Source organism: Lactuca serriola, chromosome 2 (assembly GCF_051521515.1).
Source record: "Lactuca serriola cultivar US96UC23 chromosome 2, Lser_US96UC23_V15, whole genome shotgun sequence".
NCBI classification, from domain to species: domain Eukaryota; kingdom Viridiplantae; phylum Streptophyta; class Magnoliopsida; order Asterales; family Asteraceae; genus Lactuca; species Lactuca serriola.
The window spans coordinates 56,584,183-56,601,292 of record NC_136409.1 but is presented as its reverse complement, the minus strand read 5'-3'; positions in this window follow the sequence as shown (position 1 = coordinate 56,601,292).

Here is a 17,110-nt window from a genome sequence, read left to right as displayed (position 1 = left end):
TTATTATTAGGGCTAGAATCTTTTATTTTTATAGGAAATTGTAGAAATAATATGCAAATATGGTCATGTTATCCAAGCATAAGTTTGTGTTCAAGTCGACACCAAAAGCTTAACGCAGTAGTCTTATTTCATATTGATGCATCCCTCTTCTAACATTGTTAAAATGGGTTTTTTTTTCTAGCAGCATGTACGATTGTTGCATTGAAAGATTATGAAATATCACTTTTAACGACATCGTAACACCTAGACTTTTTAAAGTAAGCCCTACACCATGTTTAGGTTATAGTCCATCAAATGATCATAAGATTGTGTATATTAACCTAATTTGGTTCATTGTATATTTAAATATTTTGTGTATTGTTGGCATTTGGAACGGTTGAAAATCAAACTAATAGACGCGCAAGGAAACCGACAAAATAATATTGAGAATTATATGGTGATTAGTTGTAAATAGAAAATCCAATTATTATTATTATTATTATTATTACCAAGTTTCGTTCAAAAACCAGATCAAACATTCTCGATTAGATTTGATTATAAGAAAGGTAGAAGAAAGTTGTCATGTTGTTGGACGAAATTAAACGCAAGACAGGAAAGTAAAACCAACATGTTGATGGCTGATCTTTAACTTGGAATAGTTGCACGGATCGGACTCATGTCCTTAAAGGTTTTTACTTCGCTTCTACTGGTTGTAAGCAACAAAGTAAAACCCTAGGATTTAATGCAGATATATCGATTTTTCAACAACACTGGAAATCGATAAACACAGACTGAATACTCGGAAACTGGAAGAAAAAATGCAGAAAGAGGGAGAGAGCTTCGATTTTCATGAGTGGTTAATACGGCTCCTAGGGAGCAAAATTTATAAGTGTTGAAACCCTAGAAGGCATGAAGCGGACCCTCATAGGTCGGCCCCTAGAAACCCTAGGACGACGACTTGCTCTCCAAGCAAGTTGTTTCCTGATCCTTCCAAAATATCCCTACTCATCCTCCTCGAAGTCAACGGCGGTCAACCATTTGACCGGATCGGTCAAACCGGCTTGACCTGAACTCGGCAAAAATAAAAGTTCCTCAGCTCCCAGCGACCGATGCGTCGTACGATTTCGTGCACTCTCGGCGTCGGCTAGTGCTAGGCTAGGCTAGGCGCACGTGTGGGCTTGGCTGATTCCTTTGATCCACTAAAACATTTGGTGGCCTATCAAGGGAATAAGCTTATAAACCCATTAAAAGTTTCTTCCCCTGCCAATATGGGACAGAGGAAACATACCAACTTGCAACCTTTCCTCTATAATTTCCAACAATCCCCCACCAAGTTGGAAAGTTTCCTTTCACTCAGACAGATGATGTCACTTGGGTGTCACGAAGATTAAACCCTAGTTTAATGAGAACAAACAGGGATAGACCAATTTGATGGTATCCTTATATGTTTAACCCATGAACCTTATGACCATTCCGGTTTACCCCTACACATCACAAGTCGTCTTTGTGTTCTCCCTGAGCGCTAATATGGACATGTGTTATAAACCCTTTTCATGACCCTTTAGAAGATAAACCATTAATCTTCACTTGAGGAGGCACCATCTCTAGATCATATAGGAAAAGTTTTACAACATCTTTGTTTCTTAGATGTCTCTAAAACTTTGTTAAGCGTCGTAACTCAACCTCGTTCTCGGAAATGACGTACTATCCTACCTCATATGGATCTATCATTAATTATAGTACCTCCTATCGTTAATGACTTATTTGTTACCCTTTAAACTTGAGAATTAGGAGCACTAATACCAAGTTGTGTTTCCATCACTAAGCGATTCTATTGTGGTTTTAGACCAATGACTCTCGTGTTAGATGTAACCAAATTTTTCGTCAGAGGTTTGGTAAACAGATCTTCCAAGTTCCTACTTCTCTTGACATAGACAACCTTGATGGTACCACTTTCAATTAGTTTTCTCACAAAATTGTGTCTCAGACCTACATGTCTCAACTTCCCATTATATACTTTAGACAGTGTGTCCTCACTGTCACAGTACATGGGTATTGAAGGCATTCAAATATCCTACAGACGGATATCCATAAGTAGATCTCGAATCCACTCGGAGAAATTTGACCATCTGTCATTTTCACCTTGATACCAAGAATTGTATCAACTTCTCCAAGATTTTTCATCTTAAAGTTCAAGGATAGGTATTTCTTCGTCTCAAGAATACCTTCTAGGTGAGTGCCAATGATCAACATATCATCAACATAAAGACATATAACTACTATGTAATCGGATGTATATTTTGAATAAATACACTTGCCAGCATTATTGTGCTGAAAACCAAAAGTAGTCACAGTGACGTCAAATATCCCATGCCACTGTTTTGGGAGCTTGCTTTAACTCGTACAAGGATTTAACAAGTCTACACACTTTGTTTTCTTGTCCAGGTATCACGAATCGTTCAGATTGCTCCAAGTAAATCTCCTCCTTGAGATAACCATTCAGAAGGGTTGTCTTCACATCCATTTGATGAATGTACAATCCTTTCAAATCTTATATTGCTATGAGAGTTCTAATAGAACTAATCCTAGCAACTGGGGCATAGCTATCAAATATAATCGGTCCCTTCTTGCTACCTATAGCGCTTAGCAACCAATCTTACTTTATAGGCGGATATGGATCCATCTGGATGATATTTTCTCTTGAATATCCATTTGGATCCTATGGGTCTTCTCCTATTGGGTAGATCAGCTAACTCCTAAGTTCCATTACCTATAATTGAATCCATTTCGTCATTGATGGCTTCCTTCCACAAAGGAGCATCTCGAGACGTCATGGCTTCAGTAAAGGTCTTAGGATCATCATCCAAGTTAATGGAAAAGATGACCTCTCTCATCACGTTCTTTTGCGTTCCTTCGACAAGATAAGAATAGAAATCATATATATCCAAAAAAATTCTCTATTCTAGCCACAGTACTTCTCCTTGGTTCCTCCACAATTGGAGGCGATGGGAGTATTTCTCAAGAAGTACTTGTATGGGATGTATGATTGGAGTTTTCTTCATCCCTAGAAAACTTGTCCTCAAAGAATTCCACATATCTGGATTCCAAAACAACACCCGAATCAATATCTAATAACCAGTAAGCCTTGCTATTGTGAGCATATCCAATAAATATACTCTTATTAGCTCGTGCTCCGAATTTGGTTCGCTTAGGATCGGGAGTTAGATAATAAGCAACACGCCCCCACACTTTCAAATAGTCTAGTTTGGGCTTTCTACCTTTCCACAACTCATAAGGGTTTGTAGGAATCACACGACTAGTGATCCTATTATGAACATAGCAAGCAGTCAATAGTGCTTCCCCTACAGATTATTTGGTTGACCCGATTGGTTCAACATACAGTTGACCATCTCAAAAAGAGTTTGGTTCTTTCTTTCAACCAAACCATTTTGTTAGGGAGTGTATGGTGAAGTTCTCTCATGTTTGATTCCATTCTCTTCGTAGAATGTGTCAAACTCTTGGTTGAAATATTCTCTGCCTCTGTCCAAGAAAAGAATTTTGATGTGTCTTTCAAGTTGATTTTCGACCTCAGCCTTATATCGTTTAAATGCATCAAAAGCTTAATCTTTTGATCTCATCAAATAAACATGTAGATATCAACTGGAGTCATCACAGAATGTGATGAAATACCCTTTTCCTCCTTGAGTAAGGATTTCATTTAATTCACATATATCAGAATGAATCAACTCAAGCAATGATATGTTTATCTTAACTGATGGAAATGGTTTCTTAGTGAACTTTAATTTCACACATGTTTCACATTTTTCAAATTTTTTGTGTCATATTTTAACATTCCTTTAGTTTGCATTTTTTTCAATGTTTTTAACATTAATGTGTGCTAAATGTTTATGGCATAAAGAGATTAGACAAACAAATAACCAGAAAAGTTCACTTCATTCACATTAGCAACCAATCCACCAATTACATCATTACTAGGAACACTACACACACTTGCAACACTAGCACCACTACTCTCAACACCAGGACCACTCACACTACCCTCATTATTAAGGCACAAATGATATATCCCTGAACAATTGTTCACCCTCCCAGCATATCTTCTGCCTTTAGTGATCGCAGTCTTGCCTTTCTCAAGCACCATCTTGAACCCATCCTTGTCGAACTTGTCCGTAGAAACCAACCCCTTCGAGATAGTAAGAACATGAAGAACATCTCGAAGGGTTACCCATTCACCACGTGTGAACTTCAAATAAACATCACCTCTTCCTTTAACTTCAGCTCTGTGGCCATCAGCATAGACGACGATCGTTCCATGTGGCATTGGACGGTAAGTGCAAAAGCTCTCTCGTTGCCCACAAACATACACAATGGCACTAGTGTCCACGAACCATCCTCAAGCACAGATTGCTCTGGTAAGGGAGGAGATCATGAAAATATATTTAAGGTTCACACTTGCCACCATGTCAGTAACCTTCTCGACTACATGTGCAACCGGTCCTAATTTGCGATCTTTGCATTCTCTCGTATAGTGCCCAATCTGTCCGTAAACGTGGAAAGGTTCGGTCCTCTTTGGCTTTGAGTTAGGATTCTGATGACTTGGTTTCTTTAAGCTTTGTTTCTTGGGTCCCAAGTTCTTCTTGTCCTATCCCCCAGACTTACCTTTGTGACTAGAACCCCCAGCTGACACGTGATGCACACTCGTTCCGACTTTACCACGTTTGTCCCTAATACGAGTTTCCTCCTCAATGCGGAGGTGTTTCATCAAATCATCCAAGGAGTAGTCCTCGGATTTATGCATCATTCTCTTAGAGAAATATTTCGACAAGGGTGGCAGTTTTACGATGATCGCACCAACCTAAAAGAGTTTTGGAATAGAGATGGAGAGTGTGTTCAACTTGTTGACCATGACTTGGAGTTCATGCACTTTCCCCATGATTGATTTGTCATCGGCCATTTGAAACTCTAGGTACTTAGACACAAGGTATTTGTTGGTACCTTACTCATGAGCCTTGTACTTACGTTCCAACGTATTCCATAACTCTCTTGGATCTTTGACCGGCGTGTAAAGATCATAGAGTCGACCAGACAGGGAGTTCTTGATGTGACCCACAAATAGTTCCTCAGACTCTCTACGCAGAGTCCTTTGCTTTTCTAGTTTTGCGATGACCGTTAGGTCCATAGTTTTCCCTTCCTCTGGAATTGGATTAGCAGGAATTGGTGCCAGATCTAGGTCCAACACAAAAGACAGGCTTCAAAACATGAAGCATGAACTTGACCTTTTCGGCCTAACATGTGTAATTCTGACCATTGAATTAGTCAAGTTTGGAAAAATCTTGGTTCATGAAGTGAAGGCTAGCAGTAAAGTCCGTTAGTATGTCGATTTATCACAATAAAAGCCTTTAAGAATGTTGAAAATCAAACTAATAGACGCGCAAGGAAACCAAAAAATAATATTGAGAATTATATGGCGATTTGTTGCGAATAAAAGATCCAATTATTATTATTATTATTATTATTATTATTATTATTATTATTATTATTATTACCAAGTTTCGTCCAGAAACCAGATCAATCCTTCTTGTCACACCCCAAAACCGGAACGGCGGAAACATTCGGGGTGGAGAACGTCATATGTAGTATCACAACAATTGAATAATAGTAATCAAAGAAACAACATTCTTTAGTATAAATGTAAAAGTGTTTACATCGAGTTCAAAACATTACATGTTATAGTATAATAGTATCAAAAGATAAGACGAGAAACTACAACTCCGTCTTCATGAACTCCAGTGTGGATACCTGTCTTAATATATTCCTGAGAATACAAGTATTTTGAAAGCGAGTATCAGCTATAAAGCCGGTGAGTGCATAAGATTTAGTTTAAAGTAAAAAAATTCTTTGACAATTGAACAAGTTTGAAAGATTGACAAGAAAACCCTATGTTTCCTTAAAGTAAAGTGATAGTGAATCCAATTCACTCTATACTCATTTAGTTTATACTAATTACATATAATCAATACGGGATGGATAGTCAATTGTGTGATTTGGTCGTACCCCACATTCAAACAAGGAAAAGGAAAGTAAAACTGAGTTCACACATTCTCCAATCTATATGGTCTTCATTATATATAACCTTACATATAAACTAAAGGATTATAGTTCTAATTTAAAAGTAATCTATGTTATACTGATTCTGACTCAGTGATGAGTTAATATCCATGAAAACTTAGCTTATACACGTTATGATATAATCAAGATTTGGCAGATAATAAATTGTGGGGTTCTACCCTAGTTTCACATCCAAACAATGAAAAGAAACTAAGTTAGAAATCTCACATTCTATTGTCTACCAGATCTTCGTTATATATAACTCAGGAATGTATAAGCTAGGAGATCATGACATTAACCTTCTTACGAATCCTTTAAAATGTACTTTAATACCTAGTAAATGTTACTAGAATACCTAGAAAATGTTACCATTGAACCTAGGAAATCCCATATTCCCTAACTGTTGTTGAACTGTGGTTTTATCCCCTAAAACCGTTATACTAAAGGTTGGCGTACTGTGATATGGAATAGTTAGATTTAACTCTCTAAAAGTACGACTTAGTACATGAAAGAATATACTACAGAATAGTATACTTAGTTTTATAACCCATAAAACCATTCATTGTATTGGATTTTATACTATGTGAATAGTAAGTTCAGTCTCAGTTCATAGAATAATAAATATACTATGAAAAGACTATAGTATGATCATTGTGTTCCTCTGAATTGTTCTCTGGATACTCTTTGAGAAGACTATCATGCGATTTACTTAGTACATACTTATTATACATAATGAGAAACGGACCGAAAATTAATTGTGCGATCGTGTCGTACCCCCACATCCAAACAAGGAAAAGGAAAGCAAAACAGAGTTAACACATTCAACCGTCTATCAGTTTCTCACTGTACATAACTTTTGTGTATATACTAAGCAATCACAGAAACTACTACCTATGTTCTTTTTATGTTTGGTTTTTGGTACTATGCGCGCGTACCCACCTATGATTGGTGTCGTGGTACTATGCTCGTATACCCATGTTAACTGAAGGTACAATACCGTGTCCGGGTACCCCTTTTATATCTGGTTTTTGGTACAATGAAGGATGTACCTTTTTGAGTTCCTTATGTTTAGTTCGTATTACTATTCGTACTTTCTGAATAGATAAGACTAACAAGTATTAGATCTCTATATATTGCTTTGACTTCAATGATCTACCAAGTGATAAGCATTGACTCTCTAAACTATACCCGTTATAGTTTACTATTAAGTTCTCTGTAATTGACTTACTGATCCTGAAATAATACACTTGCTACCCAAGGTATTGAGCTGACTTATCCTGAAAGTGTAACACCAGCCAAATTAGGGTCAAAATTAAACTTTTATAAAACCATAATTGGGATATGCCAAGTGGTAGATATCATAACAAGGTTTTCAAAAATATAAACAACACTAAAATTCGAGTTATAACGAAGAAGTTATGATCAATCGAAGATCCGCGACAATACCGGTAAGACATTGTTAAAGCGTAAAACACGAAATTCCAATAAAATGCTTTTTAACCTTAGGTATCTAAATGAAAGTTGTAGATATCCCAAAATCGTAAACATACATAAAAAGAACGCACAAATCTGACTTCATATGAGGAAGTTATGATTTTTCGAAGTTTCGGACGTAGCAGTAGACAGCTAAAAACTCGAAATAGAGATCAAGCGACTTTTTGCCAACATGACCTAAATGAGAATCGAAGATCTCATCAATGTATTACAACGGTAAAAAGTCTGACGAAAACGGACATCAGATGAAGAAGTTATGGATTTTTAACGGACTTTTCCTGTCCCGGCCTGTTAAAAATAAATAATAAAAATAAATTCAAAATTTGCCGATGGAGTCTAAACGAAAGTTGTAGAGCATAGTCTCACCTACGCGTGGATATAAAGAACGTCGAAAACGGAGTTCGTATGAGGAAGATATGAATTTTTGAAGTTTATTAAATAATTAAAATATTAAATTTAATTATAAATACCCGATATTATCCAAAGGGGAGTCACCGGTCTGATCCGGATTACGCCCAGCGTAATTCCTTGGTACGCTTAGCGTAATCCGAGGATTCAGACCCTATATAAAGGGTGAGAGGGTTCCGGGGTTATTTGCTCATTTCTTCTCTTTCTCGTGTCGAAGCTCTGCGTTTAACCCCCCGAAGCCATCCCGACATCCTGGTTTTCATATCCAAGTTCGGAAAAAAGTTTTACGCTCCCGAGATTCCCAAGAATCCCGAGAAAATCAACTTTTCCAGTCAAAGTTCTGCTCGATTCTTCTCTCGACTACTTCAAAACAACCACTTCAATCAAGTGAGTTCATACCCCTTAATTAACCTTTGAAATGCTTTTTAATGTTTTTAAATGCTTTATGGGGGGATACAAGTTGAATCGTGTTAGTTATTAGATCAATCAGAGGTGATTAATAACTAGCATACAAATGGATTTATCATACTTTAAACTGTTTTACCAAACAAATGGCTTCAAACTGTTTATCAAACTATTTTACATGCTAAACTCTTTATCAAATTCATTTTTGTATACTAAACCTTTCTTTTACAGTTTTCAAACTTATATATTGTTAAAACCATGTCTACTACATATATAGTCATATAAATAAGGTTTGAAGGACTTAGGAGAGATAACCCACTTTACTTTGTGTCCTTGTTTGGTTGTGGTATTAAAGTACCCGTTTGTTTGTCCGAGTGTCGTTGAATCCTTAGTTACATATTATGTATATATTTATAGATATAAAGACTTTTATCTCAGTTCAGTACATTCAGTCATACAAACAAGTTTACTAATAAACTATAATAGGTATAGTTTAGAGTTATACTACTTACTACTTCTAGTCCAATGAAGCATACAAGAGTCAGTTCATTCATGAGTCATTACTTATTACTATGAGAACATATACAACTATACTAGGATGAGAACATATACAACTATACTAGGATGAGAACATATACAACGATACTATGATGAGAACATATACAACGATACTATGATGAGAAACAATATATTACATATACAAGTATACTTTAACATAAATGTGATCCACTGTATCGGAGCATGCCTTCATTGTCATGGCCCGAGTTGTAACTAGAATCTCCTGGAGGGAGAACGTGAGTTTGCGTATAGATCTATACTGAATTGACTATCCTACACCTTGCTGCTAGCTACAGTGGGACCTGTAGGTCTTCGGGTGCCAAATGTCATACCTTTTGACGACTTACATTGTTGTGTTTTCTAGTCGATAGTATGGTACAATTAATCACATAATACCTTGATATAAATCCGGTTTATGGTAGATAGTACAGCAGTAGTTCCTATAATACAACACTATAGTACTACATTAATTTACCCTTTACATTTATTTGGTGATTACTTCACTTAAACATTAATGTACAAACTATATTTTGATAATGATAGTTACACTTGGGAACATTACACACTTTTACAAGAAACAAACATACAAAACGGTTGTGCTTTGGTAGAAGGCCACTTTTAGTAGAAAATATAGGATTTTCTAGGAGTTACAAACTTTTACAAACACTTACAAACATTCACATACTTTTACTACAAACGTTTACAAACTCGCACTTCAAACAACGGTTCAAACATTTTGTTACAATCATAGACACTAAATACTTATGAACTCACCAGCTTTAATGCTGATAAACTCTTTCAAAATAACTTGTATTCTCAGGTCATCAGTAGACAGGTACCGATGCCAGCTTTTGGGAAGATGGAGCGCATTCAAGACTCATGTTATATTTTGATTTATGTTTTGGTGTCTTATATACTACAGAACACACTTGTATTAAAATTATCTATTTAATGCAATGGATGATGTTGTTTACTTGTTTACTATTATACTATGTTGTGATATTGTACATGACGTCCTCCGCCCCGGAACGTTTCCGCCGTTCTTGGTTTTGGGGTGTGACAGAAAGAATACCTTTGCTACCCAAAAGTATTAAACTGACTAATAGAACTTTTATATCTACATACATATACATGATATATAACTAATATTTAAAATACATTCAGACAAACAATCGTACTCTAAGCCTGCATCCAAACAAGGAAAATGAATTAAAGCTGGTAGTCAGTCGTAAGTCCTTTAAACACAACTTATATAACTATATCTACATAGACATCAATTATACACTATATAAGTTAAAAGATTTTATAAAACATTTAAAAGCATTTTCCATATTCAAAAGAGTTTATTAACATTTAAAAGCATTTTCATTATTTAAAAGAGTTAATAACATTTAAAAGCATTTTGATGACTTGATGTCATTTATAATATTTAAAGAGTTTTATTTGTAATAAACACAATTTCTTGTGTTTAGACTTGTATCCCCCCCCCCTTAAAACAGTGAAAAGTGATAAAGTGTAGGGGTATGAACTCACCTTATGTTTGGTGATCCGAATGATTCAAGTAAGGATGAGAAGTTCTACAAATGAAGTCCCAATACACAAATGGGTCCTAATGACATATATTGGTACATATATGTGTATAATTAGTGTATAATACAACTAATCATGAAGGAAACAACCTAAGGGACTAAGGAACATGGACATGAAGTGTTGAATCACATGCGATTCATCAAAGGAAAGTGTGTGGCCACACTTAAGTGTGTTTACGGCCAACACACATGAGTTTACGGTCGTAAAGTCATGGACATTATGCATAAATGAGTGGCTTAAGGTCCTATAATCATCCCTTAAGGGTTCAAGGTCCAAGGCTTGCTTATTGGAAGAGTTTAAAGTCAAAACATGCCATTATATGGAGTTTACGGTCAAGAAGAATCTTGGGCCATAAACTCGTGGTGTTCTTGGGGAATTTCATGTTTCAAGTGTGTAAATCAAGGCTTCCTAATAGATATGAAGTATATTGAAAGGATGCTTACAATATGGAAGCTACTAGGGTTGATTTCGGGCCAAAGAACAAGTGGGTGTTCTTGGTGAAAGTTGAAGATCTAGTTAAAATATGATTTTCCATGGATGAAATCAATGGATGAAGCTAGTTAAGAAGGTGTATCAACTCATCAAGGGATAGAACACTTACATTTATGAAGATCTAGGATGAGAACTTGATGATACTTGAGAGGATTTGAAGGATTTCGGCCAAGGAAAGAAAAAGTATGAAGAAATGAAGTGCCCTTATATATATAGGGGTGAGTTTACGGCCCACTTGGAGTTTACGGCCATAAACTCTAAGTGTTGTGGCTGTGAACTCACTTTGGTGGTGGTTAAGGCCTGAATGATATACTGTGGTTCTAGCATGTACTTCCTTACACTCATTCCTGGAATGTACTAGGCTTAAAACACTCAAACAGACTCTAAAAAGTTCTAAAAGATAGCAGGAGTGAGTCTGATTTTGATTGAATTGAATGGCTTTTAAAGCAAAAATTTTCGGGTTGTCACACTTCTCGACTAGATCTGATTATAAGAAAGGTAGAAGAAGATTGTCCTGTTGTTGGATGAAATTAAATGCAAGACAGAAAAGTAAACCAACCTGTCGATGGCTGATCTTGAACTTGAAATAACTGCATGGATCAGACTCCTGTCCTTAAAGGTTTTTACTTCTCTTCTACTGGCTGTAAGTAACAGAGTAAACCCCCAGGATTTAATGCAGATCTATCGATTTTCCAACAGCACTGAAAATCGATAAACACAAACCGAATACTCGGAAATTGGAAGAAAAAAATGCAAAAAGAGGGAGAGGGCTTTGATTTTGATGAGTGGTCAATACGGATCCTAGGGAGCAAAATTTATAGGTGTTGAAACCCTATAAGGCATGAAATGGGCCCTCATAGGCCGGACCCTAGAAACCCTAAGGCGACGACTTTCTCTCCAAATAAGCTGTTTCCTGATCCTTCCAGAATGTCCCGACTCGTCCTCCTTGAAGTCAATGGCGGTCAACCATTTGACCGGATCGGTCAACCTGGCTTGACCCAAAATCGTCAAAAATAAAAGCTCCTCAGCTCCCAGTGACCAATGCGTCGTGTGAAGTGCAAAGTGCGCCTAAATTTCGCGCACTCACGACGTCGGCTAGTACTAGGCTAGGCTAGGCGCGTGCGTGGGCTTGGCCCATTCCTTTGATCCACTAAAGCCTTTGGTGACCTATCAATGAGATAAGCTTATAAACCCATTAAAAGTTTATTCCCCCACCAATGTGGGATAGAGGAAACTTACCAACTTGCAACCTTTCCTCGATAATTTCCAACAGGAACTTCCAAGAAAGCCTATATCAAGAGCGTACGTGAACTTTTTCTTGAAGTTGGCATAGATGTGCCTAATATATTCTTTAGGCTCACATTTTGGTACTCTTTCCTTAACTATCTCATCTAAACCCTTTGTGTTGGTATAAAATTTACATAGTCCCCTTCCATTTCCCATCACAATGTCTTTAAGTAGGAGGTTTAAAAACTCTTCCAAGTTTGTTTTTTTCAACTGCTGCTACAACCTAGATAAAAGGATAAATCTGGTTGTTAAAGTCCCTTCCTACTGATGGCAATAACTCGCCTCTGCAAAATGTCTTTCCAAAAACAACCATCTACACCAATAACTTTTGTACATCCTTCAATCAACCATCCTTTACACCCTTAATATATATATATATATATATATATATATATATATATATTTGAAAAATGTATTGTTGAATCAAGCTTAATATTTACATCTATCTTAAATGTTAAACCTAGATTAGACCTTAAAATATTCTTACCATAATTCCTTAATTTTTATGATGTGAATTTAAGGTCTCTTCAATCTTATTTAATGCATATTTATTTGCATTTTTGTATTGCCCAACACTAACATTGATGTTGAATATCTTTAAAACTTCATATTTTACCTTTGGTTGACTCGTATTAAGGTTTTCCAAAGTGTCATTAACAAATTGCTTTACTGTCTATGCATACATGACAATTGACTGACCCGAAATTGAAGTATCTAGCACTGCTATGTTCTATTTTTAAGGACTTAATATTGAAGGATTTTTCTTTACCCATCCATGTTGTCAATTATCTAAAAGGACATGAAGCATATTTGTCTTTTTAAAACACATAAATAATAATATAGTTACATCATTTTTGTTTTGGTCAAAAAATAATTGAACTAAAATGGACCAAAGTGTATGAGAGGCTGTGATGTTCAATGTAATGCAAATAAGTAAAATGAGTCAAAGCATCACGAATCGTTTACAAGGAACACCCTTGATCCTTGTTAGGATCTCCGACATAAAACATTGGGAGGTGATAATGATCACCTGCCGTGATGTTTTTATCAATTGAAATGAAAATTACAGAGAAAATGGAATAAGGGTGAGTACAAGTGATAGTATTCTTCCAGAGAATATTGTCTGTAGTGTGATGATTACAATTGTGTTATATAGCCCCCTTAACAACTAGAACTCTGAGATTTTAGGATCCTCCGAGATTACTTATAGTCGTTTGCTTGACTTGGTCCTCCGGGTCTTTTGCATAGTTTTGATGACTCCGTTGTGTGTATGACCGCTACAAGAAAAACACGATTTTGCTAGGGAAGGTCGCTATGGAAGTAGCATTCATAGTTATTTACCTACAGAATTGTGCTACAATATTTTATTTTCGTTGGTTGTTTTGCTATGAAAAAAAGTCCTAGCTACGTTGTGAGGAATTTTGTTACGAAATTAAATTACATAGCAAATTTGCAAATGAGTTCAAATTCATAGCTATTTAGCTATGGAAATTTGCAACGAAAATAAAACTCGTGGAAGTCTGACTATGGAGCCAATATTTGTTGCAACTTTTGTTACGAAATTTGTTAGAAATTAATATTTTGAAGCTATTTAGCAACGTATATTAGATACGAAAATCGATTTTGTAGATGATTTGCGATGGAGTAAACGTTCGATATTATTTTGTGACGATTTTTTTTACGAAATTAAATTCCCTAGCAATTTTGCTAAGGAATAATAATTCATAGTTATGTTGCTACATATCAATTTCTTAGCTGTTTTGATATAGAGCAAATTAACCGTTGATGTTTCATTACAAATATGTTAATGAAATAAATTTTGTTGGTATTTTGACAAGTTTCGTATGTTTTCGGTACATTTTTGTGCCTAGGAGTTTAGGATTGAGGTCTAGCGGTTATAAGCATTAAGGGATTGTTTGGCAGCATCTGAATTTTTAAGATCTGAATGTTTAAGAGGTTGAATTTCTAAGAGGGTCTGAATTTTTAAGAACTGAATTTTAAAATGTTGTTTGGTTAGAACCTCTGACTTGTTGTACTGAAAAGTAAAAGAGACCGTTTACCCTTTTCTTTAAAGTTATAATAAATATTAATTAAACCATGAATTTTTTAAGGAAATCACATTTACATATAAACATTTACCCACCATTTTACTCCTTTTCACCTAAATTCCAAGTTTTGGTAAATTCCATGCAAACATATATACAAACCTCCCAATCATAGTATTATTTTACATACAAAAAAGACTTATCACAAACAAATTGTAGCTATTTAATATTCACAAATGGTCCTAAACATGCATTTTTCAGCTTAAACCAAAGTATAGGTAAATATAATAATAGCAACCAACTTACGTTATATTACAGATATAGACAATTTCCAATAAAAAATATGCTTAATGGTAATCTACTTGCCTGTTTATTTATACCAATACACACATACATACGGTTGCACAATCTTTTCTCATCCAAAATTCAAAAGTAACAAGATTACAATGTTTGTTCCCTCTATGGTAAATGTTAATGGTGACATTTATAACAACAGGCCCCATAACTTCTTCAGGGTTTATCCGGTCACCACCATTGTCGAACACTATCACCAACACATGTAAATCATAACCTAACCAAAGTCTATAAAATCACAACACATTTTAGGATCAAAATTGCAAAAAGAAGCTATATTCATGAAAAAAGAAAGAGCAAACCTCGACTTCCATGGCACTGAATCTAAAAACCAAATCACCCTCAACAGTAGCCACAAGCCGATCGGGTTAAGTTGATCACGTTAAGCTACTGTTGCAACAATACAATAACCTAAACCAACATCCATTATACCCCATGTTCATGTATCTAACTGGTTCCATGGCTCCATTTGAACTAAAACGAACCGACCCACATCCATGGTGGTTAGCTACTTCTAAAACCAATATAGGAGAGCATTGATTTCATTACAAATTTCAGTAAGGAAGCATTGATTTCAGCCAGAAATCATAGAATTTCATCTTATCTCAAGAGAGAATAAAGGAAAAACTGAAGAATGGTACATACCTGAAGGCACCTCTGTTGTGCGAGAGCGGCGTAAAAGGTGTTGGAGGCTAGCACCGGAGGTATGGGAGGGTGTCACCGGAGATATGAAGGGCAGCGATGACAACAGACGTGGTGGCACCTGCTGGAGGCGAAATGTCTGGAGAAGGATTTCTGGAAGTCGGAGTGTACTGGGAGGGAAAAGGGATCGTATGGGAATCCAAGTTTAGAGAGGGTAGAGACGTCAAAGGAGGGATGAGAAACATCAACTATCATCCGCCTCGTATTCCCTAACCGGATGGAGCTCTGATTTCTTTTATGTTTTCCCAAAAAACAAACAAGGTTTTGATAGTGGGCAAAATGGGAAAATTGTTAGCAACTTAGCATGGCGGCAAAATTTGGCCCCCATATTTTCAGTTTATTTTCATATATTTTATTTTTTTTTCCCAAAATTGTGGAGTATCTAAAAATATATTAGAATTTCATACTCTTTGTTAATTTAAATTCTTGATATATGATTTTTTTTTACAATGTTAGATACATATTTATGATATTTTTATAAGATAACTTTTAGTAGCATTATTTTTTAATTAAATCCCACCTACCCCTACCTTTACCCACCCACCCCTACCCTTACGTTCATAGCCTACCCTACCCATTATCACTAATCTTAATCCTAAGGCTTAGGGTTCATGAATTATGGATCATCGCTTATGCTTATTACTTATATCTTATGGCTTTTGTCTTATGGATTATGAATTATGGCTTATAGCTTGTGGATTATAAGGCTTAAGGGTTACGGTGTATGTCATCCATGGGTATTACCATACTACCACATTGACCCATGACCCATATGTCATCCATTGGTATTACCATGACACTATAATCAACTACCACATTGACCAATGACACATATGTTGTCCACGGGTATTACCGTGACACTATAAGCAACTACCATATTGACCAACGATCCATATGTCATCCCTAGGTATTACCATGACACTAAAACCAACTACCACACTGAACCATCACCTATATGGTATCCATAGGTATAACCATACTACTACATTGACCCATGACCCAAATGTCTTCCATAGGTATTACCATGACACTATAAGCAACTACCACATTGACCAATGACCCATATGTCATCCATTGGTATTACCATGACACTAAAAGCAACTAGCACATTGACCAATGACACATATGTCATCCATGGGTATTAGTATGACACCATAACCAACTACCATATTGACCAATAACCCATACGTCATCCATGGGTATTACCATGACACTATAACCGACTACCACATTGACCCATCATCTATATGGCATCCATGGGTATTACCATACTACCACATTGACCCATGAACCATATGTCATCCATGGGTATTACCATGACACTATAAACAACTACCACATTGACCAATGACCCATATGTCATCCATGGGCATTACCATGACACAAAAAAGAAACTAACACATTGACCAATGACACACATGTCATCCATGGGTATTGGTATGACACAATATCCAACTACCACATTGACCAATGACCCAGACGTTATCCATAAGTATTATCATGACACTATAACCAACTAGCACATTGACCCATGACCCATATGTCATCCATGGGTATTACCATGACACTATAATCAACTATCACATTGATCCATGACCCATATGTCAACCATGGGTGTTACCATGACACTATAAGCAACTACCACATTGACCAATGACCCATATGTC